This window comes from Aotus nancymaae, unplaced genomic scaffold, assembly GCF_030222135.1.
Source record: "Aotus nancymaae isolate 86718 unplaced genomic scaffold, 86718_ANA_hifiasm-v0.15.2.pri h1tg000049l, whole genome shotgun sequence".
In the NCBI taxonomy this organism is placed as follows: domain Eukaryota; kingdom Metazoa; phylum Chordata; class Mammalia; order Primates; family Aotidae; genus Aotus; species Aotus nancymaae.
Genome location: NW_026988463.1, coordinates 26,273,347 through 26,299,318, shown reverse-complemented (window position 1 = coordinate 26,299,318; position 25,972 = coordinate 26,273,347). Strand labels below are relative to the sequence as shown.

At 50.9% G+C, this 25,972-nt stretch overlaps 1 protein-coding gene and 1 pseudogene across 2 annotated transcripts in view; one reads left to right on the top strand and one right to left on the bottom strand.

Moving 5' to 3' along the window:
• Positions 1 to 2,228, bottom strand: part of SBK1 (SH3 domain binding kinase 1) — a 61,169-nt gene extending 58,941 nt beyond the window's left edge. Inside the window, exon 1 of one of the 2 annotated variants that reach the window (XM_021672333.2) lies at positions 2,160 to 2,228. The gene's annotated coding sequence lies outside the window, so the exon portion shown is untranslated. The remainder of the gene's footprint in view (positions 1 to 2,159) is intronic. The other variant, XM_064362597.1, reaches the window with a different exon arrangement.
• A 2,158-nt stretch (positions 2,229 to 4,386) lies between these two features.
• Positions 4,387 to 23,016, top strand: LOC110568607 (glyceraldehyde-3-phosphate dehydrogenase-like; annotated as a pseudogene).
• The last annotated feature ends 2,956 nt before the right edge of the window (positions 23,017 to 25,972 follow it).

The window sequence follows — 25,972 nt, the reverse complement described above, 5'->3', positions numbered from 1 at the left end:
CTAGGCTGGAGTGCAGGGGTGCGATCACATCTCAGTGCAGCCTCGAAATACTGAGCTCAAGGGATCCTCTTGCTTCAGCCTCTGGAGTAGCTGGGACTACAGGTGCATAAGCCTGGCTAATTGTGTGTGTGTGTGTGTGTGTGCGTGTGTGTAGCTGGTGATCTCACTGTATTGCCCAGGCTGGTCTCAAACTCCTGAGACCACCACGCCTGGCTAATTGTGTGTGTGTGTGTGTGTGTGTGTGTGTGTGTAGCTGGTGATCTCACTGTGTTGCCCAGGCTGGTCTCAAACTCCTGAGCTCAAGCAATCCACCCGCCTTGGCCTCCCAAAGGGCTGGGGTTACAGGTGTGAGGCAGCATACCCAGCCTGATGCCCTATCTTTCAATGTCATATTCGTTTGTTCATTCATTCATTTATTCATTCAACAAGCATTTTGAGCGTTCACTGTGAACATGGGTTTCTATCACAGGTCCACGGCTTTGGAGTTTAAGATGCCCTCGGCACCTATTATTCCCATGCTTCTCTTCACTTGCCCCCGTTTTGCCTCGAGCCCTCCCCATTGCTCACTCCAGCACCTATGGGTCAGGTCCCCGGCTTGGCATCCAGGCCCTCTGTGATCTGGCCCCGTTCCTGCCAGCCACAGCCGCACCGTCCACACTTCATTTCTTGTTTGCACCGAGCCTTTGCTCTTGCCATTCCCGCTGCCTGTGATGCCCTTTCCTCAGCCTCTCTCACTCCTGGGAGGGCACTTGGATGTTAAGACAGACCTGGTGGCCTCCGATGGCTCCTGTGGGTGGAGAAGTTCCATCTTTCCCTCCTGATTTCCTAGGCACTCTGCACCCATGCCCATCAAGATGCCCACTACTCTGTGCGGAACTGATCTGTCTTCTCCTCTGTCTCTCCTAGCAGGCAGTGACCCTGTGAGCTGGGTTCCAGTCCCCAGCCCAGGCCCTGGCCGTCTGTGGGTGGCCAGTCTCTGTGTTGAATGTTAAGCTGACAACCATAGCAGAGAACATCCTCCCATTTCACAGATGAGAAGACAGAGGCCCATGGAGTGGGAACTGTGGACCCAGGGTCCAATAGAGAGGGTCAGGGAGGAACCCGGTGCAGGCTGCAGGAGTCCACCCCCGGCCCTCTCATCTTGCAAGCATCCTGGAGGGGAAACCTGGCTTGGTTTATGCCTTGCCTCTCCCGACCCAGGGCAGGGCAGTGCTGACTCAGGCAGTGATGGAGGCGCGGGCAGGCAGGGCTGGAGTAGAGGTGACCCCTGTCTCCCCTGCAGATCACTCCCAGAGCCTGTGGTCACAGCTTGGGTAATGCACTTGGCTGGAGCCTGGGTTTCCCTGCAGGTGGGGGTGGGGAGAGCTGGCTAAAGGAACAATGGTCTCTAGGGCATGAACTCCCACTGGGGGTTCACGGCACAGCCCTTCCCTCCACATAGGTATGCAGAACTCACACCTGCGCCCACAAACTTGTACACACACTCACGGTCACACACACTCGCCCCCAATACCCAGTCAGGCAGCCTCACAAACCTTCATTCTCTCTCTTCCTCTCTCTTTTACACACACACACACAAGCAAATACACATGCACACATTTTCACTTATGAATTCAACAAAGATGGAACACCTGTTAGGTGCCACTGCAGTGCAGGATGGAAAGGTGGCTCTCAGATTGGGGTGGGACAGGGACATCCAGGAGGGCTTCCTGAAGGAGGAAGCATTGCAGCTGGGCCTGGATGGAGGAGAACCAGGGAAGAGAAGTCTGGGCAGTTTCACTGGAGGTAAATATAGGGGAACAGAGTGAGATGAGGTGGAGAGTGTCAGCCCCTATCACGCAGGACTTGAATGCCCAGCCGAGTGTCAACTTCATCCCATGGGAGGTGGGAGCCATGGAGGGCTCTGAGCAGGTGGGAGACATGCCCACTCTGGGAGAGGATGGGAAAGCCACTCTGAGGCCAGGGTGGGAGAGATAGGGAGGAGGCTGTGGCAACAACCGGGTAAGAGATCTGAGATCCCGAAGCAGGAAGTGGCAGTGGGTGGTAAGCAGTGGACAGAGAGAGAGAGACTTGAAGCAAGACTGCCAGGCTCAGAGGCACCCCGGGTCAAGTACTGTGCCCACCCGCTGCCCACCCGCTGGCCACCCACGGGCACTGACCTCCGCAGCGGGACTTCTTCCAGCAGCTCCTCCTCCTCCTCCCTGTGGAAGCAGATGAAGCAGAAGGCCGGTACATCATCGACTCCGCAGCCCATGGGCCAGGCTGGAGGCAGCTCCAGGACAGGGCAGGGGTGGCCGGGGGTGGCCTCCACAGCATCGTCCCCAGCCTGGGCAGAAGTCCCTGAGCCAGGGCGCTCCAGGGTCAGCAGCCCGTCGGCCTCAGGGCTCCGCACCTGCCCGCCCGCCACCTGTGCCTTCTCGCTCAGGTTGCCCGTCGCCTCGGTGGGTGGAGGAGCCGGGGGGGGCTCTGTCTGGTGGGGGCTCCTGTCTTGACCCGAGGGGGTTCCAGCCACAGGGCTGGGCCCTGGGAAGCAGTGTCCAGCTTCCTGGATTCCAAGGTGGCTGGTGGGTGGACGGAGGTCCGGCAGGGCCCCCCACTGCCCCTGTGGAGCCCTAGGCCCCCCAGCTGCCCACTCTGTGGCTGTCTGTCAGAGGCAGGCCTGGGAGGGCAGGCTTACAGTGTCCTGTGCCCCAGTCCCCCTGTCTGTCCAGCCGTCTGCCCCTCCCTGTCCAGCCAGCACGGCCACAGAGGTGGCTTCCCTAAGAAAGTTTGTTCTCGGCTGGGGTGGGTGGCATGGGTGGCCTCCAGGAGAGAGGGTTGGGACCTGCAGCCGAAAGATGGGCAAGGGCCAGGTGAGGCTGGCACGGTGCCCACGTCGTCCTCGAGAAAAGTTTTGACCCCTGGAGTCCCGGTTCCGGCTCGGCTGCGACTGGCGGCTTCCCCGGCTCCCTGCTCTCCCCAGCTCCAGTGGCTTCTCTGGCAGACTGGCTGGGCTGTGGGTATTAATAGCTCCACATTCACGCTGAGAAGGCTGGAGGTTAACTCCTTCCCTGCCAGAGCTGGGGAGGCTGGCAGGGCGGGCGGGTACGGCCAGGCAGCCTGGCGAAGTGGCCTCGGGGAGCAGAGGGAAGGGCGGTGCCTTGATCCCACCCCCGCTCTGAGCCTGGCTGTCGCAGCGGGACCCTCAGTGCCACCTCCTGCCCAGGAGTCTCTGTGCCGAGCAGGGCTCCCGGGGCCTGGGAGTGTGTGGACCACCTGACTCCTTCATGCACACCTCCAGGGAGCTGGGGGGCCCTGGGGGGGGCACTGGGGGCTCAGGGTAGTGTCTTTGGGATAGACAAGGCTCAGAGCTTCAGGGAGCATCCGTAGGGCTCCCAAACTCACACTCACCCCTCAACTCCCTGGGTCCTCCCATGCTCCGTTAACAGTCACCTTTGCCAACCCTGAGCCCAGTTCTGGGGTTGGCTTCAGTGAGACCCAGCGATGAAGCAGCCACAGCACCCAGCATATTTTATTGAGGAGTTTGGGAGAAGGATGGGAGTGGGAGAATCAGAATAGAATTTGTTTGCCTGATTTTTTTTTTTTGAGATAGGGTCTCGCTATGCTGCCCAGGCTGGTCTCAAACTCCTGGGCTCAAGTGATCCTCCCTTCACAGCCTCCCAAGTAGCTCAGATTACAGGTGCATGCCACTCCACCAGGCTTGGAAATGTTTACTGAGCACCTGCATGGTGCCAGGCACTGGGCTGGGCATGGGCACGAAGCAGTGAAGTGGGCAGGTACCATTCCTCTGGTGGGTTTTGGGTGTCACTGCAGAAGGTGACACAGGCGGGGCTGCAGCTTGCCTGCATAGTGCCATCATGTGTATTAGGGAAAGGTGCTTCCCTCCAAGCAGGTACAGCCCCAGCACCAGCTTGTATGTTGACCCAGGCTGGGTTTCAGCCCACTCACCTCTGCAATTGACAACACGCACCACCATTCACAGTGGCTCTGGAAGCACCCATAAACAAAGGAAAAATACATTCAGATTGTCCAAAGTGCTATGAAAAAAATAAAACAGGGACATGTGACAGAGGCTGAGGGGAAGTAGTTAGATGGGGTGTTCAGGGAACACCTCCCAAGGAGGGAACACTGGAGCTGAAACCCACAGGACGAGGAGGAGGAGGAGGAGGAGGAGGAGAAAGAAGGAGGAGGAACCAGCCAGATCTGGAGGGAGAACATTCTAGGAAGAGGTGCGGAAGCCCAGAGGCAAGAACTAGCTGGCGTTTGAGGAGGAGAGTGAGAAGCAGAGATCTTTAAGCTGAGCCTTGAGTGAGTAGAGATTTCCAGGGAGCTCAAGACAGGAGGCATTGCCAGCTGAGAGGATAGAGTACGCGAAGCCTCCGAGGCATGAATGGTAGGGACGGGGCGCTGCAAGGCAGCCAGAAGGCAGAGGTGACGCAGCTGGAGGTGCAGGAGGGACTGTTCCAGAGCTGCCCACCCAGGGCTCTGAAGAGGAAGGGTGGGTGGGAGGAAAATGGAAGTGGGAACTCGGGTCAGCTGAGGGGCTGAGGAGTTTGGTGGTGGGGACGCAGAGAGGCTTGGAAGGAACCATCAATATACGTGGCTGGAAGAACAGGTCTGGGCCTCCTTGGCCCAGAGAAGGTGGGGGCTGGGAACAGAGCGGCCACATACAGTTGTTTAGGTGGTACATACTGCACAAGGACACCCTGGAAGATAGGAGACGGTGGGGAGTTGGGGAGAGGGGAGGAGAGGGGAGAGATGGTCGTGGGGGTGGTATCCAGCCCTACCTCTGCTCTGCCAAGACTTGCACTTTTCAACTGTGACAGCTTGGGGAGTTGCCTTTTTCTTATTGGTCCACCCAAAAGAGTGCTTTTTCCTTATTGGTTAGTCTGGAGGGGGCCTTTAAAAAATTAGTCCCCCTAGGCGGAACACTGTTGCTCACACCTGTAATCCCAGCACTTTGGGAGGCCAAGGAGGGTGGATCGCCTGAGGTCAGGAGTTCAAGACCAGCCTGGCCAACATCGTGAAACCCTGTCTCTACTAAAAATGCAAAAATTAGCTGGGTGTGGTGGCACACACCTGTAATCCCAGCTACTCGGGAGGCTGAGGCAGGAGAATCGCTTGAACCCAGGAGATGGAGGTTGCGGTGAGCTGAGATTACACCACTGCACTGCAGCTTGAGCAAGAGAATGAGACTCCATCTCAAAAAAAAAAAAGAATAAAAGGAAAAATTAGTCCCCCTAGAAGAGTTCTTTTTTTCTAATTGATCTATTCAAAGGGTGTGCATTCATTTTCAAATTGGTCCACTCAAAGGGGTGGCCTTTTCCAATTGGTCTACCCAAAGGGGGTGCTTTTTTTCTGATTGGCACAAAAGGCTCCCATAGACTGGACTGGGGAAGATACCCCGGTCGACCCAGGCTCTGCTACGGACCTGCTGTGCAACTTTGGGAGTCACTGTCCCTCTCTAGAACCAGAGACTGAGCAAGAGGCCAGCTGGGCCAATTGCTGCAGTGCACAGAGGCGGAGAATGAGCCCAGAAAGAAGCAGCAACTTCGCCGAGGTCACACAGTGACACACAGCCAAGCTGCCATCCCTGACTCTTGTCTCAGCGCTCTATCCTCCCTGCTCCAGCATCAGCTTGGGTCTCTGGCTGCTCTGCGGATTTGGTGTTTCTTTAAGGAGAGGACAAGGAATGAGAGGGGACAAGAGGCAGGGAGGGCAGGGCAGCCTAGACAATGGCTCCCTGGGGTGGGGGTCAGAAGGGGTCAGGGTGCCCCAGGCCTCTAGAAGCCCCTTCCCGCCTCCCCCTAGCCCCATGGGGTTGTCATTTGCAGATGTTAATTATTCATGATGCTGCCGCTTTGCCTGGTTTTAATGCACTTTGATGGCATTCTCTGGCTAATGGGGAAAATCAATAGGTCTTAATTCTTAGTGGCTGTGAAGCTCCGTCTGCCTCCTGTTTGGGTGACTGGGCCTGGCTCTTCAGCTGGAGGTAGCGGGTGAAGGCTCAGACGCAGCTCACAAGAGCCTGAGACTCCACCTTTCCCTCTCCCACCCCCTACCCTCTTCTGATGACAGCATAAGGAAGGAGGATTAGAGTCAGCATGCGGCTCCAGACTCTGCCCCTAACGTCTTGGAGAGTCTGACCCCTTCTATCTCAGCCATTTGCCACCCCTCCCAGAGGGGTTCCTCCTGCCTTCCCCAGTCCCTCCTGGCCCCCGAGCCAGACCTATGGGCCATACCAAAGGCCAGCAGGGGCCATGTCTCAAACTTCTGGTGCCACGTCTCAAGGCCTGTAGCCCTTGGCTCTGCTGCTTTAGGGTGTGGGGGAGTTTTCCTCTCACCACTCAGGGTCAGCCCTGATCATCCTCCTGGGTGCAGACCTGTCTTGAGGAGTTAGGGGAATCTGACCTGGTCCCCACATTCCTGAAGAACCTTGAATGTAGACTTGCCCCGGCGTGGTGGCTCACGCCTGTAACCCCAGCACTTTGGGAGGCCGAGGCAGGTGGATCACCTGAGGTCAGGAGTTCGAGAACAGCCTGGGCAACATGGTGAAACCCTGTCTTTACCAAAAATACAAAAATTAGCTGGGCATGGTGGCAGGCGCCTGAAGTCCCAGCTACTTGGGAGGCTGAGGCAGGAGAATCGCTTAAACCTCGGAGGCGGAGTTTGCAGTGAGCCAAAGTCGTGCTACTGCACTCCAGCCTGGGCGACAGAGTTCGACTCCATCTCAAACAAACAAACAAACAAACAAGCCAAACCGAACCAAAACAAGAGTGTTCATTAAGCAGATGAAAACATTTAAGATACACCATGGTTTTCATAATGCTGTTTTTGGTATTTTTTTTTTCTGACCAACTAAGAATTCCAAGCAGCAGCTTGGTATTTTTTTAATGTTTCAAAAACACAATGAGTCTCCAGAAAAGGAAGAAGCCTGAGATACCTCCACCTTGGGGAGGCCCTGCCTGCTTCCTGGTGGACCCAGGCCCTTCCTGATGGAGCCAGGGGCCACCCCTGGGTGGCTGGAAATGCTCAGGCCATTTAGAGGACCTGTCTGCTGGGCCCCTCACCTGGCACCATAGCTGTCTAGAACCCAGGACCCAGGGCTCAGAGAATGGCGTCCACCAGGCTTCATCTGCTCTGTCCACCCAGGCCCCGGCAGACATCAGACCCAGTCCCAGTTTGGACAAAGAGGTTTTGGGATGTGGACTTCACAGTGGGGCAGACCTGGCTTGAGTCCCGCTTCAGCAGTGAAGATCCGCGAGCCTTGGTTTTCCAGATGTGCACTCAGCAGTGTGGAGGGCTGAGTGAATCCTCTTGTTCAGTTCCTTCAGTTCACAGCACATTGTCACTACTGGTCCATGCAGGGCCCTTCTTGTTTTTATCTTGATCTTTATTTATTTATCTATCTTTATTTATATAGAGAGATGGGGTCTTGCTATGTTGCCCAGGCTGGTTTGGTTTCAAACTTCTGGCCTCAAGCCATCCTCCAGTGTTAGCCTCCCCAATAGCTGGGATTACAGATTCAATTCCAGTCATTGTGCCGGCCTAGCTAAAGCTATCCATATCTTTTTTTTTTTTTTTTTTAGACGGAGTTTTGCCCTTGTTGCCCAGGCTGGAGTGCAATGGTGCGACTTTGGCTCACCACAACCTCCGTTTCCTGGGTTCAAGCAATTCTCTGGCCTCAGCCTCCTGAGTAGCTGGGATTATAGGCATGTGCCACCATGCCCGGCTATTTTTTTGTTTTTGTTTTTGTATTTTTAGTAAAGATGGGGTTTCTCCATGTTAGTCAGGCTGGTCTCGACCTGACCTCAGGTGATCCACCCGCCTCAGCCTCCCAAAGTGCTGGTATTACAAGAGTGAACCACTGCAACTCGCTTTTTTTTTTTTTTAAGAGGCAGAGTCTTGCTCTGTTACCTAGGCTGGAATATAGAGTGACATGACCTTAGCTCACTGCAGCCTTGAATCCCTGGGTTCAAGTGATCCTTCTGCCTCAGTCTCCCAAGCAGTGAGCACCACAGGTGTGCACCACCTTGCCTGGGTAATTTATTACATATTTTCAGTTCTGAGATGGAGTTTCACCCTTGTTGCCCAGGCTGGAGTGCAATAGCGAGATCTTGGCTCACTACAACCTCCGTCTCTTGGATTCAAGTGATTCTTCTTCCTGAGCCTCCCGAGTAGCTGGTATTACAGGCATGCCCCATCACGCCTGGCTAATTTTATATTTTTTAAGTAGAGACGGGATTTCTCCATGTTGATCAGGCTCGTTCTGAACTCCCGACCTCAGGTGATCTGCCTGCCTCAGCCTCCCAAAGTGCTGGGATTATAAGCGTGAGCTACCATGCCCGGCTGGCCCAGGTAATTTAAATTTTTTTTTTTTTTTGTAGAGATAGGGTCTCGCTGTGTTGCCTAGGTTGGTCTCAAACTCCTGGTCTGAAACGATCCTCCTTTGGCCTCCCAAAATGCTGGGTAGATATGGGCCATTGCACTGGGCCAATTCATGTATTTATTTCCTTTTATTCCCATGGCTGCTGGGGAGACAAGAGTTTCAAATACCCACCTCATGGGACCATTGGGAGAATTCGATGAGCCAAAGCATGTGAAATGCTTAGGAGGCCCTCGCACACAGTGACTAGTCAGGCGAAGGTCCCAGGCCATCTCCTTGGGTGGTTCCCTCCCTCAGGGGCTTTTCTGTTTTGTTTTGAGGCAGGCTGGAGTGCACACGTGAGATCTCGGCTCACTGCACCCTCCGCCTCCCAGGTTCAAGCGATTCTCCTGCCTCAGCCTCCCAAGCAGCAGAGATTACAGGCATCTGCAACTATGCCTAGCGAATTTTTGTATTTTTAGTAGAGACGGGGTTTTGTCATGTTGCCCAGGCTGTTCTTGAACTCCTGACTTAAAGTGATCCACCCACCTCGGCCTCCCAAAGTGCTGGAGTTACAAGCGTGAGCCACTGTGCCCGGCCTTCCAGGGGCTTTTGAGGCTGACACAAAACTCCTTCCCCTTTGTCATGCCCAAGCATGGCTGGTGTTTTTCAAAATCCTTCACTAAAGACCCGAGTGAGCCCCTGGGAGAGAATCTAACATGCTCCTAGACTAAGGGAGAGGACGGTGTGGACATAACTAGCTCCCGCTTCAAGTTCAGTAATGGCTGCGTGTACACTCTGGGTCAGGCCAATGCCTCGCAGTGGATGTGGGGTCCAGGCAGGCCAGAGAGGAAAGGCTCCCCGCTGTGGGGAGTTCTCTGTCCAGTGAAGGTGAGGGAAAATGGCCCTTCTCTTTCTATTAAGTTGGGTACAGGGAAGCTGCCATAACAAAGAAGCCCACATTACTGTGGCTCAAACCAGCCTTCTCAGAAATTACTCAAGAGCAGGCTGGGCATGGTGGTGCACACCTGTAATCCTAGCACTTTGGGAGGCCGAAGTGGGCAGATCACAAGGTCAAGAGATTGAGACCATCCTGGCCAAAACGGTGAAACCCCGTCTCTACTAAAAATTAGCTGGGCGTGGCCTGCACCTGCAGTCCCAGCTACTCGGGAGGCTGAGGTGGGAGAATTGCTTGAACCTGGGAGGTGGAGGTTGCAGTGAGCCGAAGTCACGCCACTGCACTCCAGCCTGGTGACAGAGTGAGTCTCCATCTTTTTTTTTTTTTTTTTTTTTTGACAACACCACACTCGTGTTCATTGTGGATGATAAAGCCAACGAGTCTCCATCTCAAAAAAAAAAAAATTACTTAAGACCAAATGCCAAGTTTTATTTCAGGTTTGCCATGAGAGAAGATGATGCTTTTTGTTGTTGTTTCGGTTTTTCTGTTTTTTGAGACAAGGTCTCTATCTGTCGCCCAGGCTAGAGTGCAGTGGTGAGATCACAGCTCATTGCAACCTTGAATTCCTGGGCTCAAGTGATCCTCATGCCTCAGCCTCCTGAGTAGCTGGGACTGCAGGAACACACCATCATTCATGCCCAATTATTATTATTACTATTATTTTTTGAGATAGTATCTCGCTCTGTCACCCAGGCTGGAGTGCAGTGGTGTGATATCGGCTCACTGCAATCTCCACCTCCCAGATTCCAGCGATTCTCATGCCTCAGCCTCCCAAGTAGCTGGGACCACAGGCACATGCCACCATGTCTGGCTAATTTTTTGTATATTTTAGTAGAGATGGGATTTCACCATGTTGCCCAGGCTGGTCTCGAACTCTTGAATTGAGGCAATTCACCCACCTCGGCCTCCCAAAGTGCTAGGATTATAGGCATGAGCCACCGCGCCCAGCTGCCAATTAATTTTTAAATTGTTGTAGAGATGCCCACTATGTTGGCCAGGCTGGTCTTCAACTCCTGGGCTAAAGTGATCTTCCTGCCTCAGCATCCCACAGCACTGGGATTACAGGCACGAGCCACCATGCCTGGCTGAGAAGGCATTTCTGATCAAGCTGGTTTAAAATGTCCTTTTCCTTTTATAGGAGAGAGACTGGTTAGATATTTATTTTTTGACCAGACACAAGAAAAAAGAAAGTCTGATTCCAGATCCTTAGAGCCTTGATTGACAGCTGAGTGGATAGAAAGCTGGTTTCTGTGTTGTTGGTTTTTTTTTTTTTCTTCTTCTTCTTCTTTTTTTTTCAGAGGCAGGAATCTCTGTTGCCCAGGCTGGAGTGTAGTGGGATGATCATAGCTCACCACAGCCTTGGTCTGGGCTCAAGCAATCCTTCTGCCTCAGCCTCCTGAGTGCCTGGGACTACAAGCATGTGCTACCATGCCCAGCTAATTTTTTTTTAATTTTAAATTTTTGTAGAACTGGGGGTGTCACCATTCCTGGCCTCAAGCAATTTTCACACCTCAGCCTCCCAAAGTGCTAGGATTACAGGCATGAGCCACCTCACTGGGCCCCTGGTTTCCTAGAAGTCTTATTTGAATTAAAGTTTATCAGAATGTTGCGGCCAGGCACGGTGGCTCACGCCTGTAATTCCAGCACTTTGGGAGGCCAAGGCGGGTGGATCACCTGAAGTCAGGAGTTCAAGACCAGCCCGACCAACGAGGTGAAACCCCGTCTCTACTAAATACAAAAAATTAGCTGGTGCATGCTTGAACCCTAGCTACTTGGGAGGCTATTTTCCATATATGTGAATATAGATCTGCTTAATTCATTTATAGGTTGCTTTTATAGGCTATTACGGGATATGTGGTATTGCGATTTGTTTAACTACTCCCCTATTGATGGGAAAAGCGGCTGTTTACAGCCTGCTTCTATTACACACAGTGCTACAATAAGCATTTTCCAGCCACAATGTAGTGCAGGGTTAAGGGCACAGAAGGTCTGGAATTGGAAACTCAGGGGTGCTGCGAAAGCCGGTTATTTTACCTCTATGAACCTCAGTTTCTGTAGCTGTGAAATGAGGATGAAAAAGATATTTACAGTACCTACTATGTGCACTTATATTCTAAACACAGGGGATTCGGGAATGAACAAAACCGATATAAGTCGCTGACTTTGTGGAGTTATATTTTTGTGGCCAGAGACAGATAATAAATAAGATAAATGAATAAAAATGGGCCAGATGTGGTGGCTCATGCTAGTAATCTCAGCCCTGTAGGAGGCTGAGGCAGGAGGATCACTTGAGGTTGGGAGTTCAAGGTCAGCCTGCCAACGTGTCAAAACCCCTACTCTACTATAAATACAAAAATTGGCCAGGTGTGGTAGTGTGCATCTGTAATCCCAGCTACTCAGGAGGCTGAGGCAGAAGAATTGCTTGAATCCAGGAGGCAGAGGTTGCAGTGAGCTGAGATCGCACCACTGCACTCCAGTATGGGTGGCAGAGTGAGATTTCGTGAAGAAAGAAAGAAAGAGAGAGAGAGAGAAGGAAGGAAAGAAGGAAGGAGGCGAGAAAGAAAAATTAGTAAAAATGGATGGTCATGATAAGTGATGAAGAAAGTGGAGCAAAAGAGGATGGAGTGGGACGTCTGCAATGTTAGGTGGGTGGCTGCAGGTGGCCTTACTGATAAAGCGACACTTGAGTGGCACAGACCTGAAGGGGATGAGTAGAGAGCTCTGCAAATCCTTGTGGGAAGAGCATCCCAGGGAAAGGAACATGGGTGGGAAACTCACTACCTCCCGTAGAGCTGCAGGCAATTAAGAGGGCTCTTTATTAGTCAGAGTTCTCTAAAGGGACAGAACTAATAAAATAGGTGAATATTTGAAGGGGAGTTTATTAGGAGAGTTAACTTACATGATAACAAGTGAAGCTGAGGAGTCAGGGAGCCAGTCTGCGTGTCAAAACTTCAAAAGTGGGGGCACCCATAGCGCAGCCTTCAGTCTGTGGCCAAAGGCTTGAGAGCCCCGGCAAACCACTGCTGTGAGTCCGAGAGATGTTCAAAGGCAGGAAGCACCCAGCACGGGAGAAAGATGGAGGCCAGAAGACTCAGCCAGTCTAGTCCTTCCATGTCCCTCTGCCTGCTTTTATCCTAGCTGCCCTGGTAGCTGATTAGATGCTGCCCACCCAGATGGAGAGGGGAGCATCCGTCTCTCCCAGTCCACTGACTTGAATGTTCATCTCCTTTGGCAACATCCTCACAGACAAACCTGGGAACAATGCTTTGCATCCTTCAACCCAATCAAGTTGACACTCAATATTAACCATCAAAGGCTCCCTGTACCTTCCACCTCCTGGCCCTTGGTCTGTCCTTGGGGATCACACGCACAATAAGTAGAATCCCTCTCCCACGCGCTGCAGCCGTTCCATCAAAGGCCGGCAAGAGATCTGTCCCTGCCACGTGGCCCTGTGTTGAGGTGGAGCTGGTCAAACAACTATGGTGGCTCCCTGGTGGTCTCATATGCCTAGCCCAGCAGGGTCAGTCCCTAGCCACGAGGACTCTGCCCCCTGATCTCAGTCCCTCTTCTGGAGAGGAGTGTGGTGGGGAGGAGGAAGCAGGGGCTGGGAGTACCATCTTAGGGTGAGCATACTTGGCTCACAGAGAAGGTTGGAGGCCTGGGCAATCTGTGTACAGATCTCAGCAAGATGCGATGTGTGAGATCAGCCCTCTTAGGCCGTTGTCAGCTCTCCTTCTTTACTTTTTTATTTTACTTTTTCACAGAGATGGGGTCTCCCTATATTGCCCAAGGTTGTCTTGAACTCCTAGGCTCAGGTGATCTCTTCCTGCCTCAGCCTCCCAGAGTGATGAGATTGCAGGCATGAGCCCTCGTGCCCGGCTTCAGCTCTCATTAGAGAGAGTAAGATCTGTTCCAGAATTTCTCTGTAGATATCTTTAGGATGGCAATGTGATTGGAAGGGGAAGAGGAGAGCGGAGGAGTTTGTTTCAAGGCAGCATTGGAAGACAGATGTGCTGTTTAACTCCAAGTATTTATTGTTATTATTTTTGAGACAGAGTCTCACTCTGTTGCCCAGGCTGGAGTGCAGTGGCGTGATCTCAGCTCACTGCAACTTCTGTCTCCTGGGTTCAAGTGAGTCTCCTGCCTCAGCCTCCCTAGTAACTGGAATTATAGGCAACTGCCACCACGCCCAGCTAATTTTTGTATTTTTTAGTAGAGACAGGGTTTCACCGTGTTGGCCAGGCTGGTCTCGAACTTCTGACCTCAGGTAATCCATCCGCCTCGGGCTCCCAAAGTGCTGGGATTACAGGCGTGAGCCACCACGCCTGTCTTAGAGTATGCTTGTTGGGAATACTTGGTAGGGGGGGACAGAAGAGTAAGTGGTGGGAGGGCTGAAGTCCCCCAAGCCACCCAGTAGCATCACCATTGCCCCAGGGTCACGGGAACAGGAAGGACTCTGGTGTCCTCACTCCCTGAGCCTCGCAGTCCATGTCTAGCACCCCCTCTGGACAGAGTCTAGCAGGGAGTGGCTACGGTGGTTTGCACAGTTGCGGCCTCAGCATTGCAAAGGTGATTATGAAAGGGGTAGATTTGAACTTAATACCTGACACAGGGCATTTCAAATCATGAGGAAGGGCCAGGTATGGCGCTCACATCTGTAATCCCAGCATTTTCGCGGCTAAGACCAATTGAGGACCAATTGAGCCCAGGAGTTTGAGACCAGCCTGGGCAACATGGCAAAACCTGGTCTCTAAAAAAATCGAAAGGCCAGGCACAGTGGCTCCCGCCTGTAATCCCAGCACTTTGGGAGGCTGAGGTGGGTGGATCACCTGAGGTCGGGAGTTCGAGGCCAACCTGACCAACATGAAGAAATCCTGTCTCTACTAAAAATACAAAATTAGTCGAGTATGGTAGCACATGCCTGCAATTCCAGCTACTAAGGAGGCTGAGGCAGGAGAATCACTTGAACCCAGGAGGTGGAGGTTGCGGTGAGCCGAGATTGTGCCATTGCACTCCAGCCTGGGCAATAAGAGCAAAACTCCATCTCAAAATAAATAAATAAATAAATAAATAAATAAATGTTAAAAAATAAAAAAAAAATTAAAAATTAGCTGGGCATGATGGCATGTACCTGTAGTCCCAGCTACTCTGGAGGCTGAGGCGGGAGGATTGCTTAAGCCCAAGAGTTTGAGGCTGCACTGAGCTCCAGGACCAGTGCACTCCAGCCTGGGTGACAGAGCAAGACCCTGTCTCTAAAACAAAATACAAAACAAAGCAAATTAGTGAGGAAAAGATAAGCTATTGAATAGTCTTTGAGAAATATAAAGCTATATTCTCAGTTACTAGATACCTTACTCTTTAAACCCCAGGAAACAACAGATGGATCGGAGATTTCAAAGTTAAAAATAAAGCTATAAAAGAATTAGAATAAAATGTAAATGATAAAAAAAAAAATCTCAACGCAAAAGGCTTTTCCAGGTGAGAATCCAAGTTCAGAAATCATAGATTTGACTGCAAAAGGGTGCAGTGGCTCACGCCTGTAATCCCAGCACTTTGGGAGGCCAAGGCAGGCAGATCACTTGAGGTCAGGAGTTTGAGACCAGACTGGCCAACATGGTGAAACCCCATCCCTACTAAAATACAAAAATTAGCCAGGTGTGGTGGCAGGGGTCTGTAATCCCAGCTACTCATGAGGCTGAGGCAGGAGATTCGCTTTAACCCTTGAGGTGAACATTGCAGTGAGCTGAGATCACCCTGGACAGAGTGAGACTCTGTCTCCAAAAAAAAAAAAATCAACTAGAAAAAAATGGAAAATTATCTATGCAGCAAAAACTAACATATGCAAAATAAACACAAGTAGCAAATGATTTTAAAAGTATGTATGCAAAGGACAGATAAGGGGTAATATCCATAAACCAAAATTTGCTCTCACGAATCAGAAAGAAAAGGACTGCGAACCCAATAGGAAAAAGAGCAGGCTGGGCTCACATCTGTAGTCCCAGCACTTTGGAAGACTGAGGTGAAAGGATTGCTTGATCCCAGGAGTTCGAGACCAGCCACTGGGATTACAGGCTACTCAGGAGGGTAAGGCAGGAGAATCGCTTAAACCAGGGAGTTGGAGGTTGCAGTGAGCCAAGATCGTGCCATTGCACTCTGATCTAACCACAGACCGAGACTCCGTCTCAAAACAAACAAACAGGCCAGTAGTTATGTGGGGAATGATACTCATCTTCCCTCATTACTAAAGGTTCTTTGCACGTTCTGTGCCTTTGCCTGTGACCCTTCTTCCCTAGGTAGCAGCAGTAACTTTCACTCAATTTCTTCAGTTTTGTGTCGCTCAAGAATCTAAGGGCTATTATGGCTGGGTGCAGTGGCTCACGAAAAGCAAAATTTTTATTTATTTATTTTTTTGTTTTGAGATAGAGTCTCACTCTGTTGCCCAGGCTGGAGTGCAGTAGTGCGATCTCAGCTCACTACAACTTCTGCCTCCTGGGTTCAAGTGACTCTCCTGCCTCAGCCTCCGGAGTAGCTGGGATTACAGGCGCCCACCACCATGCCTGGCTAATATTTTTGTATTTTTAGTAGAGATGGGGTTTCACCATGTTGGTCAGGCTGGTTATGAACTCCTGGCCTCAAGTAGCCCGCCTGCCTCGGCCTCCCAAAGTGCTGGCATTACAGGCATGAGCCGCCGCGCCCGGCCGACTTTTAGGCTTCTTGCTTGTGGATCTAGATGGATGGTTTTTCCAGCCACTGAAATAGGGACATCAAAAGAGGATTGGGTATGGAGGGCCCTGAAGTCAAGCCTGTCCTCCTGATGGGCCCCAGGGGCCTTGGAAATATCTAGGGGAGGTTGTGGAGCAGGAAATTAGATGTATGGAATTGACTCCAAGGTGAGGTTTGGGCTCTGGATATAACTGAGGGACTCATTGGTGTAGAGATGGTAACCAAAGTCCAAGGTGTGGCTGGGTCGGTGCCTCACACTTGTAATCTCAGCACTTTGGGAGGCCGAGGCTGGAGGATCGCTTGAGGCCAGGAGTTTGAGACCAGTCTGGGCAACATGGTGAAACCCCACCTGTATTGAAACAAACAAAACACAAAGTCAAAGCGGGTGGAATCTATGAGGGTCACTGTGGACTGAGACAAAAAGAGAACCTAGGACCCACCTCGAGGAGCCCCGATATTTAATTGCCACTTAGGGGAATGAGCCCACAAAGGGGATGAAGGAAGGGGAGCCAGCATCACAGAAGTCACAGGATTCAGCTTTGCATGAAGGAGGGAGAGTCGATGATGCTGAATACTCCTTCAGAGGCCATGATAAATAAAGACTTCAAAACAAAAGTCCACTGGATTTAACGTTGATGTCAGAGAAAACCCTCATCCAGGGTCTCTTTACTTTGTCACTGTTGACATTTGGGCTGGATGATGCTGGGTCATAGCAGGCTGTCCTGTGCTTTATAGGGTGTTAGCAGCCTTCCTGGCCTTTACTCACTAGACGCTAGTAGCTCCCCATCCCTAGATTTTTTTTTTTTAGACAGAGTCTTGCTCTGTCACCTAGGCTGGAGTGCAGTGGCACCGTCTTGGCTCACTGCAACTGCTGCCTCCCAGGTTCAAGCGATTCTCCTGTCTCAGTCTCCTAAGTAGCTGGGACTACAGGCACAAGCCACCATATCTGGCTAATTTTTGTATTTTTGGTAGAGATGGGTTGTCTCCATGTTGGTCAGGCTGGTCTCGAACTCTTGACCTCAGGTGATCTGCCCGCCTTGGTCTCCCTAAGTGGTGAGATTACAGGCATGAGCCACCGCACCCACCCCATCCCTAGTTTTAAAAATTGCTTCCAGATGTTGCCTAACATCCCTTGGTGTGCAAAATCGCCCTGGTTGGAGACCCAGACAGGCATTGTGTCTGGGTAGGCGTGCGAATGGAGGCGGCGGCATTACATTACATAGCTCTTTCTTTCTTTTGAGGCAGGGTCTCACTGTCACCTAGGCTGGAGTGCAGTAGTGCAATCATGGCTCACTGCAGCCTTGAATTCTCGGGCTCAAGTAATCCTCTCACCTCAGCCTCCCAAGTAGCTGGGACTAATTTTTTTGTATTTTTGTATTTTTTGGACAGATGGGTTTTACCATGTTACCCAGGCTGGTCTGAAACTCCTGGGCTCAAGCAATCTGCCCACCTCAACCTCCAGAAGTGCTGGGATTACAGGCGCGATCCACTTGGCCAGCCTCTCCTTGCTTTTTACATTTAACGGTATATCCTAGAACTCTTTCCATTACAGTACATAGAAGTTTTCTTCATTATTTTATGGCAACAAAATATTCTGTTTTGTGGATTTACCACAGTTTGTTTCATCAGTTTCCTATTGATTTCCTAGGCTGTTTCCAGCCTTCTACAAAGAGAGTCAAGAATACACACGCACGCACACACACATGCGTGCACACACGTGCATGTGCACACACGCATGCAGGCACACACGCACGCACACACGTACACACAAGGACACACATGCACGCAGGCACACACACACATATGCACGCACAAGCACACACGTGCACGCACACACACACACATTTTCATTCATCTCAAGTAGCAGAAGTGTTCAGAAAAAATAAATAAACGATAAAAGAGGCCAGGCGCGGTGACTCATGCCTGTAATCCCAGCACTTTGGGAGGCTGAGGCAGGTGGATTATGAGGTCAGGAGTTCGAGACCAGCCTAGCCATAGTGGCTAGTAAAACCCTGTCAACATAGTGAAACCCTGTCTCTACTGAAAATACAAAAAATTAGCCGGGCATGGTGGCATGTGCCTGTAGTCTCAGCTACTTGGGAGGCTGAGGCAGGAAAATCGCTTGAATCTGGGAGGCAGAGGTTGCAGTGAGCTGAGATCACACCATTGCACTCTAGCCCCGGCAACAGTGCGAGACTCTGTCTCAAAAAAGAAAAAAAAAAAGTAAAGAAAAGAAAAGAAAATATGAGCTATCTGATCAGGAAAAAAAAATTCCCAGAAATGAGATGGCTGAGTCAAAGGATAAATGCATTTGCAGTTTTGAAAGGTAATGCCAAATTGTCAGTCACGAGAGTGGTACCAATCTGCACGAGCCATCAGAAATGTAGTCAAGAGCGTATGTCTCCTTCACCTCAACAGAGTCGGAAGGAAAATGACAAACTAGGAAAAAATATTTGCAATTCATATCACAAATGAAGGGCTATTCTGCCTAATATACAGAATTCTTGACCAGGCACAGTGGCTCACCCCTGTAACCCCAGGACTTTGGGTGGCCGAGGCAGGCGGATCGCTTGAAAGTCCAGGAGTTCAAGACCAGCCCAGGCAACATAGGGAGACCCCACCCCCCGCATCTCTACAAATCATAAGTAAATAAATAAAACATTAATGTGATGGATGCAATTGAAAGTGATTGAAATACAGAAATGAGAAGTTCCTGAGAAGGTGGGAGTGGGTGGGATTCAAGGCCAGGTGTAAGTGTAGGTATTTGCCCCAGTTTCTTTCTTCCCTTCTTTCTTTCTTTCCTTCTTTCCTTCCTTCCTTCCTTCCTTCCTTCCTTCCTTCCTTCCTTCCTTCCTTCTTTCTTGAGACAGAGTCTTGCTCTGTCGCCAGGCTGGAGTACAGTGGCTCAATCTCGGCTCACTGCAACCTCAAACTCCCTGGTTCAAGCGATTTTCCTGCCTCAGCCTCCCAAATAGCTGGGATTACAGGCATGCGCCACAATGCCCAGCTAATTTTTGTATTTTTAGTAGAGACAGGGTTTCACCATGTTGGTCAGGATGGTCTCGATCTCGTGACCTCATGATCTGCCCACCTTGGCCTCCCGAAGTGCTGGGATTACAGGCATGAGCCATTGCACGCAGCCCCCAGTTTCTTTTTCTTTTTCTTTTTCTGAGACAGAATCTCACTCTGTTGTCCAGTCTGGAGTGCAGTGGCATGATCTCAGCTTCCTGCAACCTCTGCCTCCCAGGTTCAAGTGATTCTCCTGCCTCAGCCTCCTGAGTAGCTTGGATTACAGGCACTTGCCACCACACCTGGTTAAATTTCGTATTTTTAGTAGGGACAGGGTTTCACTATGTTGGCCAGGCTGGTCTCAAACTCCTGATCTCAAGTGATCTGCCTGCCTCAGCCTCCCAAAGTGCTGGGATTACAGGTGTGAGCCACCGTGCCGGACCCTGCCTCAGTTTCACCATTCATAAAATGGGGGTTATCGAGCTAACCATGAAAGGCACCTAGCACTGTCCTTTGTCATGTAAACTCATCCCTTTGCTGAGGTCCAGGGCAGACTGGCATTGGGGCCACCGGGCAGAGGCTGGCCTTGGGAACAGGCCTTGTGCACAGCTCCTCCCAGTGCAGCCTGGACGACCGTCAGAGGCCAGAGGAGGGCCTGAGCCACTCCTGGAGCCTCATCACAGGAGAGGAAGGGAGACCTTTAGTGAAGCCGGAGGAGGGGAACCTTCGGGCCTGGAGCCATCTCTCTGTGAGTCCACCCACAGCCTTCTTCAGCTCCACCAAGCCCACGATGGGGACAGATTGGCCCTAAATTTAGCTAAACATCAGCCCCGGAAGGAACTTTCAAGAAGCACAGTGCACAATAGCAGCCATGATCACCGTCAGTGTAAGCCCCTGGTTTTAAAAGAGGAAACAGGCTGAGAAAGGGCGGGGGGTATATCCAGAGCTGCACTGCAGGGTAGGCCTGACTCCTGCTAACAAGTGTGTATTATGGGCTGGAATGTGTCCCCCTCTGAATGCGTCTGTTGAAGTCCTAACTCCCAGTGCTTCAGAATGTGACTGTGTCTGGAGATGGGATCTTTAAAGAGGTAATTAAGTGAAAATGAGGTCATTAGGGCGGGTCCCTATCCAATATGACTGGTGTCCTCTTAAGAAAAGGAGATTAGGGCCAGGTGTGGTGGCTCACATCTGTAATCTCAGCACTTTGGGAGGCTGAGGCAGGTGGATCACTTGAGGTCAGGAGCTCAAGACTAGCCTGGGCAACATGGTGAAATCCTGTCTCTATGAAAAATACAAAAATTAGCTGGACTGCTGCCGAGTGTGGTAGCTCACGACTATAATTCCAGCACTTTGGGAGGCCGGAGTGGGCGGATCACCTGAGGTCAGGAGTTTGAGACCAGCCTGCCCAAATTGGTGAAACCCCATCTCTACTAAAAAAAAATTGCCAGGCATGGTGGCATGTGCCTGTAGTCCCAGCTACTTGGGAGGCTGAAACAGGACAATTACTTGAACCCGGGAGGTGGAGGTTGCAGTGAGCCGAGATTACACGTTTGCACTCCAGCCTGGGTGACAGAGCGACTCTGTCTCAAGAAAAAAATTAGCTGGGCATGGTGGTGAGTGCCCGTAATCCCAGCTACTTGGAAGGCTAAGGCAGGAGAATTGCTTGAATCCAGGAGGTGGATGTTGCAGTAGCCGAGATTGTGCCACTGCACTCCAGCCTGGGTGACAGAGCAAGACTCTGTCTCAAAAAAAAAAAAAAAAAAGGAAGGGGAGTAGGATACAGATACACAGAGGGAAGACCCTATGAAGATACAGGAAGAAGATGACCATCTAAGGCCCACTGTGATGGCTCAAACCTATAATCCCAACACTTTGGGAGGCCAAGGCAGGAGAATTGCTCGAGGCCAGGAGTTTGAGGCCAGCGTTAGCAACACAATGAGAATCTGTCTCTCTTATTTTTTTGAGACTGAGTCTCACTCTATTGCCCACGCTGGAGTACAGTGGCACGATCTCAGCTCACTGCAATCTCCGCCTCCCGGGTTCAAGCGATTCTCCTGCCTCAGCCTCCCAAGTAGCCAGGACTACAGGTGTGAGCCACCATGCTTGGCTAATTTTTGTATTTTTAGTAGAGATGGGGTTTCACTGTGTTGGCCAGGCTGGTCTCAAACCCTGACCTCAGGTGATCTGCCCGCCTCAGCCTCCCAAAGTACTGGGATTACAGACGTGAGCCACCATGCCCGGCTGAGCCTGTCTCTTTAAATTGGCCCTCTGCTCCTCCCACTGGACAGACAGCTGCATCTTCTCTAGCATCCCTGAGACACCATAGTGAAGGTGAAGATTGGAGTCAACAGATTTGGTCGTATTGGGCGCCTGGTCACCAGGGCTGCTTTTAACTCTGGTAAAGTGGATACTGTCGCCATCAATGATCCCTTCATTGACCTCAACTACATGGTCTACATGTTCCAGTATGATTCCACCCATGGCAAATTCCATGGCATCGTCAAGGCTGAGAACGGGAAGCTTGTCATTAATGGAAATCCCATCACCATCTTCCAGGAGCGAGATCCCTCCAAAATCAAAAGGGGCGATTCTGGTGCTGAGTACATAGTGGAGTCCACCAGCATCTTCACCACCATGGGGAAGACTGGGGCTCACTTGCAGGCGGTAGTCAAAAGGATCATCACCTCTGCCCCCTCTGCTGATGTCCCCATGTTTGTGACGGGCGTGAACCATAAGAAGTATGACAATAGGGCCGGGCGCGGTGGCTCAAGCCTGTAATCCCAGCACTTTGGGAGGCCGAGGCGGGTGGATCATGAGGTCAAGAGATCAAGACCAGCCTGGTCAACATGGTGAAACCCTGTCTCTACTAAAAATACAAAAAATTAGCTGGGCACAGTGGCGCGTGCCTGTAATCCTAGCTACTCAAGAGGCTGAGGCAGGAGAATTGCCTGAACCCAGGAGGCGGAGGTTGCGGTGAGCCAAGATCGCGCCATTGCACTCCAGCCTGGGTAACAAGAGCAAAACTCTGTCTCAAAAAAAAAAGAAGTATGACAATAGCTTCAAGTTTGTCAGCAATGCCTCCTGCACCACCAACTCCTCAGCGCCTAAGGTCATCCATGACAGCTTGGTATTGTGGAAGAACTCATAGCTACAGTCCACACCATCACTGCACCCAGAAGACATCCCTGACTCTGCTGGAGCTGCTAAGGCTGCCGGCAAGGCCATCCCTGGCCTGATCGGGAAGCTCACTTGCACTGCCAACGTGTTGATCATGGACCTGACCAGCCTTCAGGAAAAACCTGTCAGATACAATGAGATCAAGAAGGTGGTGAATGGGCTGGGTGCAGTGGCTCACGCCTATAATCCCAGAACTTTGGGAGGCTGAGGTGGGCAGATCACGAGGTCAGGAGTTTGAGACCAGCCTGGCCAACATGGCGAAACCTCGTCTCTACTAAAAATACAAAAATTAGCTGGGCATGGTGTCGGGCGCCTATAATCCCAGCTACTCGGGAGGCTGAGGCAGGAGAATCGCTTGAACCCAGGAGGCAGACGCTGCAGTGAGCCGAGATTGTGCCACTGCACTCCGGCCTGGGCAACAAGAGCAAGACTCCATCTCAAAAAAAAAAAAAGAAGGTGATGAAGCAGCATCGGAGAGCCCCCTCACTTCCTGGGCTACACCGAGCACCAGGTTGTCTCCTCCGACTTCAACAGCGACACGCACCCTTCCACCTTCAATGCTGGGGCTGGCATTGCTCTCAACGACCACTTTGTCAAGCCCATTTCCTGGTATGACAATGAATTTGGCTACAGCCACAGGGTGGCGAACTTCATGTCCCACCTGGCTCCAAGGAGTAAGACCCCCGGACCACCAGCCCACCAGCCCCAGCAAGAGCATGATGGGAGGAGAGAGAACCTCACTGCTGGGGAGTCCCTGCCATACTCCAGTCCCCCACCACACTGAGAATGTCCCTTCCTCACAGTTTCCATGCAGACCCCCTGAAGAGGGAGGGGCTTAGGGAGCCCCACCTTGTTGTGTACCATCAATAAAATCCCCTGCACTCAGCCAAAAAAATTTTTAAAAATTGAAATTTAAAAAAAGATGACCATCGGCTGGGCGTGGTGGCTTATGCTCGTAATCCCAGCACTTTGGGAGGTCGAAGTGGGCAGGTCACAAGGTCAGTAGTTCAAGACCAGTTTGACCAACATGGTGAAACCCTGTCTCTACTAAAAATACAAAAAGTAGTCAGGCGTGGTGGTGGGTGCCTGTAATCCCAGCTACTTGGGAGGCTGAGGCAGGAGAATCACTTGAACATGGGAGGTGGAGGTTGCAGTGAGCCGAGATCGCACTGGGTGACAGAGCCGGATTACATCTCAAAAAAAAAAAAAAGACCATCTATAAGCCAAGGAGAGAGGCCTCAGAAGAAACCAACCCTGCTGACGCCTTGATCTTGGATGTCTAGTCTCCACAATTGTGAGAAAATCATTGTTTCCTTGTTTAAACCTCCTAGTCTGAGGTGTAGTCGTTCCTCAGGGTCCACGAGGATTGGTTCCAGGAACTCCCACATATCAAAACTGGCAGATGCTCAAGTCTCATATAAAATGATATATTATTTGAAAATAATCTATGCAGTATACTTTAAATCCTCTCTAGGTTACATAGAATACTTAAATCAATGCAAATGCTATGTAAAGAGTGGCTCTACCGTATTTTTTTTTTTTGTATTTTATTGTATTGTATTTCATTTTTTTTAGAGACAGGGTCTTCTCGGTTGTCCAGACTGGAGTGCAGTGGCATGATCATAGCTCACTGCAGCCCTGAACTCCTGGGCTCAGTTGATCTTCCCACCTCATCCTCCAGAGTAGCTGGGACCATAGGTGTGTGCTACCATGCCCAGCTAATTTTTTTTTTTTTGAGATGAAGCCTTGTTCTGTCACCAGGCTAAAGTGCAGTGGCATGATCTTGGCTCATGCAACCTCTGCCTCCTGGGTTCAAGTGATTCTCCTGCCTCAGCCTCCTGAGTAGCTGGGATTACAGGTGTGCACCACCACGCCCAGATAATTTTTGTGTTTTTAGTAAAGACAGGGTTTCACCATGTTGGCCAGGATGGTCTCGATCTTTTGACCTTGTAATCCACCTGCCTCACTCTCCCAAAGTGCTGGGATTATAGGTGTGAGCCATCTTGCCAGCCAGAGTTGTTATTTTTTTTTTACAGTTTTTTTTTTCTTTTTCTGAGACAGAGTCTCTCTCTGTCGCCCAGGCTGGAGTTCAATTGTGTGATCTGGGCTCACAGCAGACTCCGCCTCCCAGGTTCAAGCAATTCTCCTGTCTCAGCCTCCTGAGTAGTTGGATTACAGGCATGAACCACCATGCCTTGCTAATTTTTTATTTTTAGTAGAGATGGAGTTTCACCATGTTGGTCAGGCTGGTCTCAAACTCCTGACCTCAGGTCATCCACCTGCCTCTGCCTTCCAAAGTGCTGGGATTACAGACCTAAGCCACAGCACCCAGCCTATTATAATTTTTTTTTCAAATATTTTTGACCTGTGGTTGGTTGAATCTGTGGTTGCAGAACTTGAGGATGTGGGGAGCCGGCTGGTTTTTTTTCGTCATGGCAGCCCTCACAAACTAATGCAGTGCATCCCATACATGTCAAATGCATCTGAAAGCAGGTGGTCCAAGATGCTGTGGCCACAACACAGAGTCTCAAGCTCCACTCTCTCACCCACCTTCTATTTTCAAGGTCACCTCTTGGGCCCACATGGCTGCTGGAACTGCCTTACTCCGGGCAACAAGGAAGTGGGGACAAAGCTTGTGTTCCTTCCTTTTTTCTTTTTTTGTTTGAGGTGAAGTTTCACTCTTGTCTCCCAGGCTGGTGTGCAATGGCATGATCTCGGTTCATCGAAACCTCTGCCTCCCGTATTCAAGTAATTTCTCCTGCCTCAGCCTCCTGAGTAGCTGGGATTACAGGTGCGTGCCACCACACCCAGCTAATTTTGTATTTTTAGTAGAGATGGGGTTTCTCTGTGTTGGTCAAGCTGGTCTTGAACTCCTGATCTCAGGTGATCCAGCCGTTTCAGCATCCCAAATTGCTGGGATTACAGGCATGAGCCACCGTGCCCAGTCTGATCCTTCCTTTTAAGGCAACTTCCTACAAGTCCCAGAGAGCCATTTTGCTTACATCTTATTGGCCACTGCTTAGTCACATGATGACACCTAGTTGCAAGGGAGGCTGGGAGCCTAGCTAGAAGTAAAAGTTTATTCCTAAGGAGGAGGGAGAGAATAGACGCTGGGAGAAGCACCCAGTAGTCTCTGCCACAGACTATGATCTCAGACCACATACTCTAGAAGGCATGAAGAACTTTCTTACTTTTTCCATAAGTCAGCATAATTTCTTTCTTTCTTTTTTTTTTTTTTTTTGAGACAGAGTCTTGTTCTGTTGCCCAGGTTAGAGTGCAGTGGTGCAATCTCAATTCACTGCAACCTCCACCTCCCAAGTGATTCTCCTGCCTCAGCCTCCCAAGTAGCTGAGATTACAAGCACACACCACCATGCCCGGCTAATTTTTGTATTTTTAGTAGAGATGGGATTTCACCCTGTTGGCCAGACTGGTGTCAAACTCCTGACCTCAGATGATCCACCTGCCCTGGCCTCCCAAAGTGCTGGGATTACAGGCATAAGCCACCACACTCAGCCACTCAGAATAATTTCTACTGCAAGTTAGGATGGCACTTCCACCTTTCTATGTGAACGTTTATATTTCTTGGTAACTTTTGAAGTGCCAAGCCATGGTGGGCAGTGTCTGTCCATGCAGGTGTGCCTGAGACATCACCCTGAAGCCTCCTGGCTCCAGCTTACGCAGGCTGCCTTATTTCTGTCTGTGTAGCTTTTTTGGTCTCTCGGGACCATGCTCAAGGCT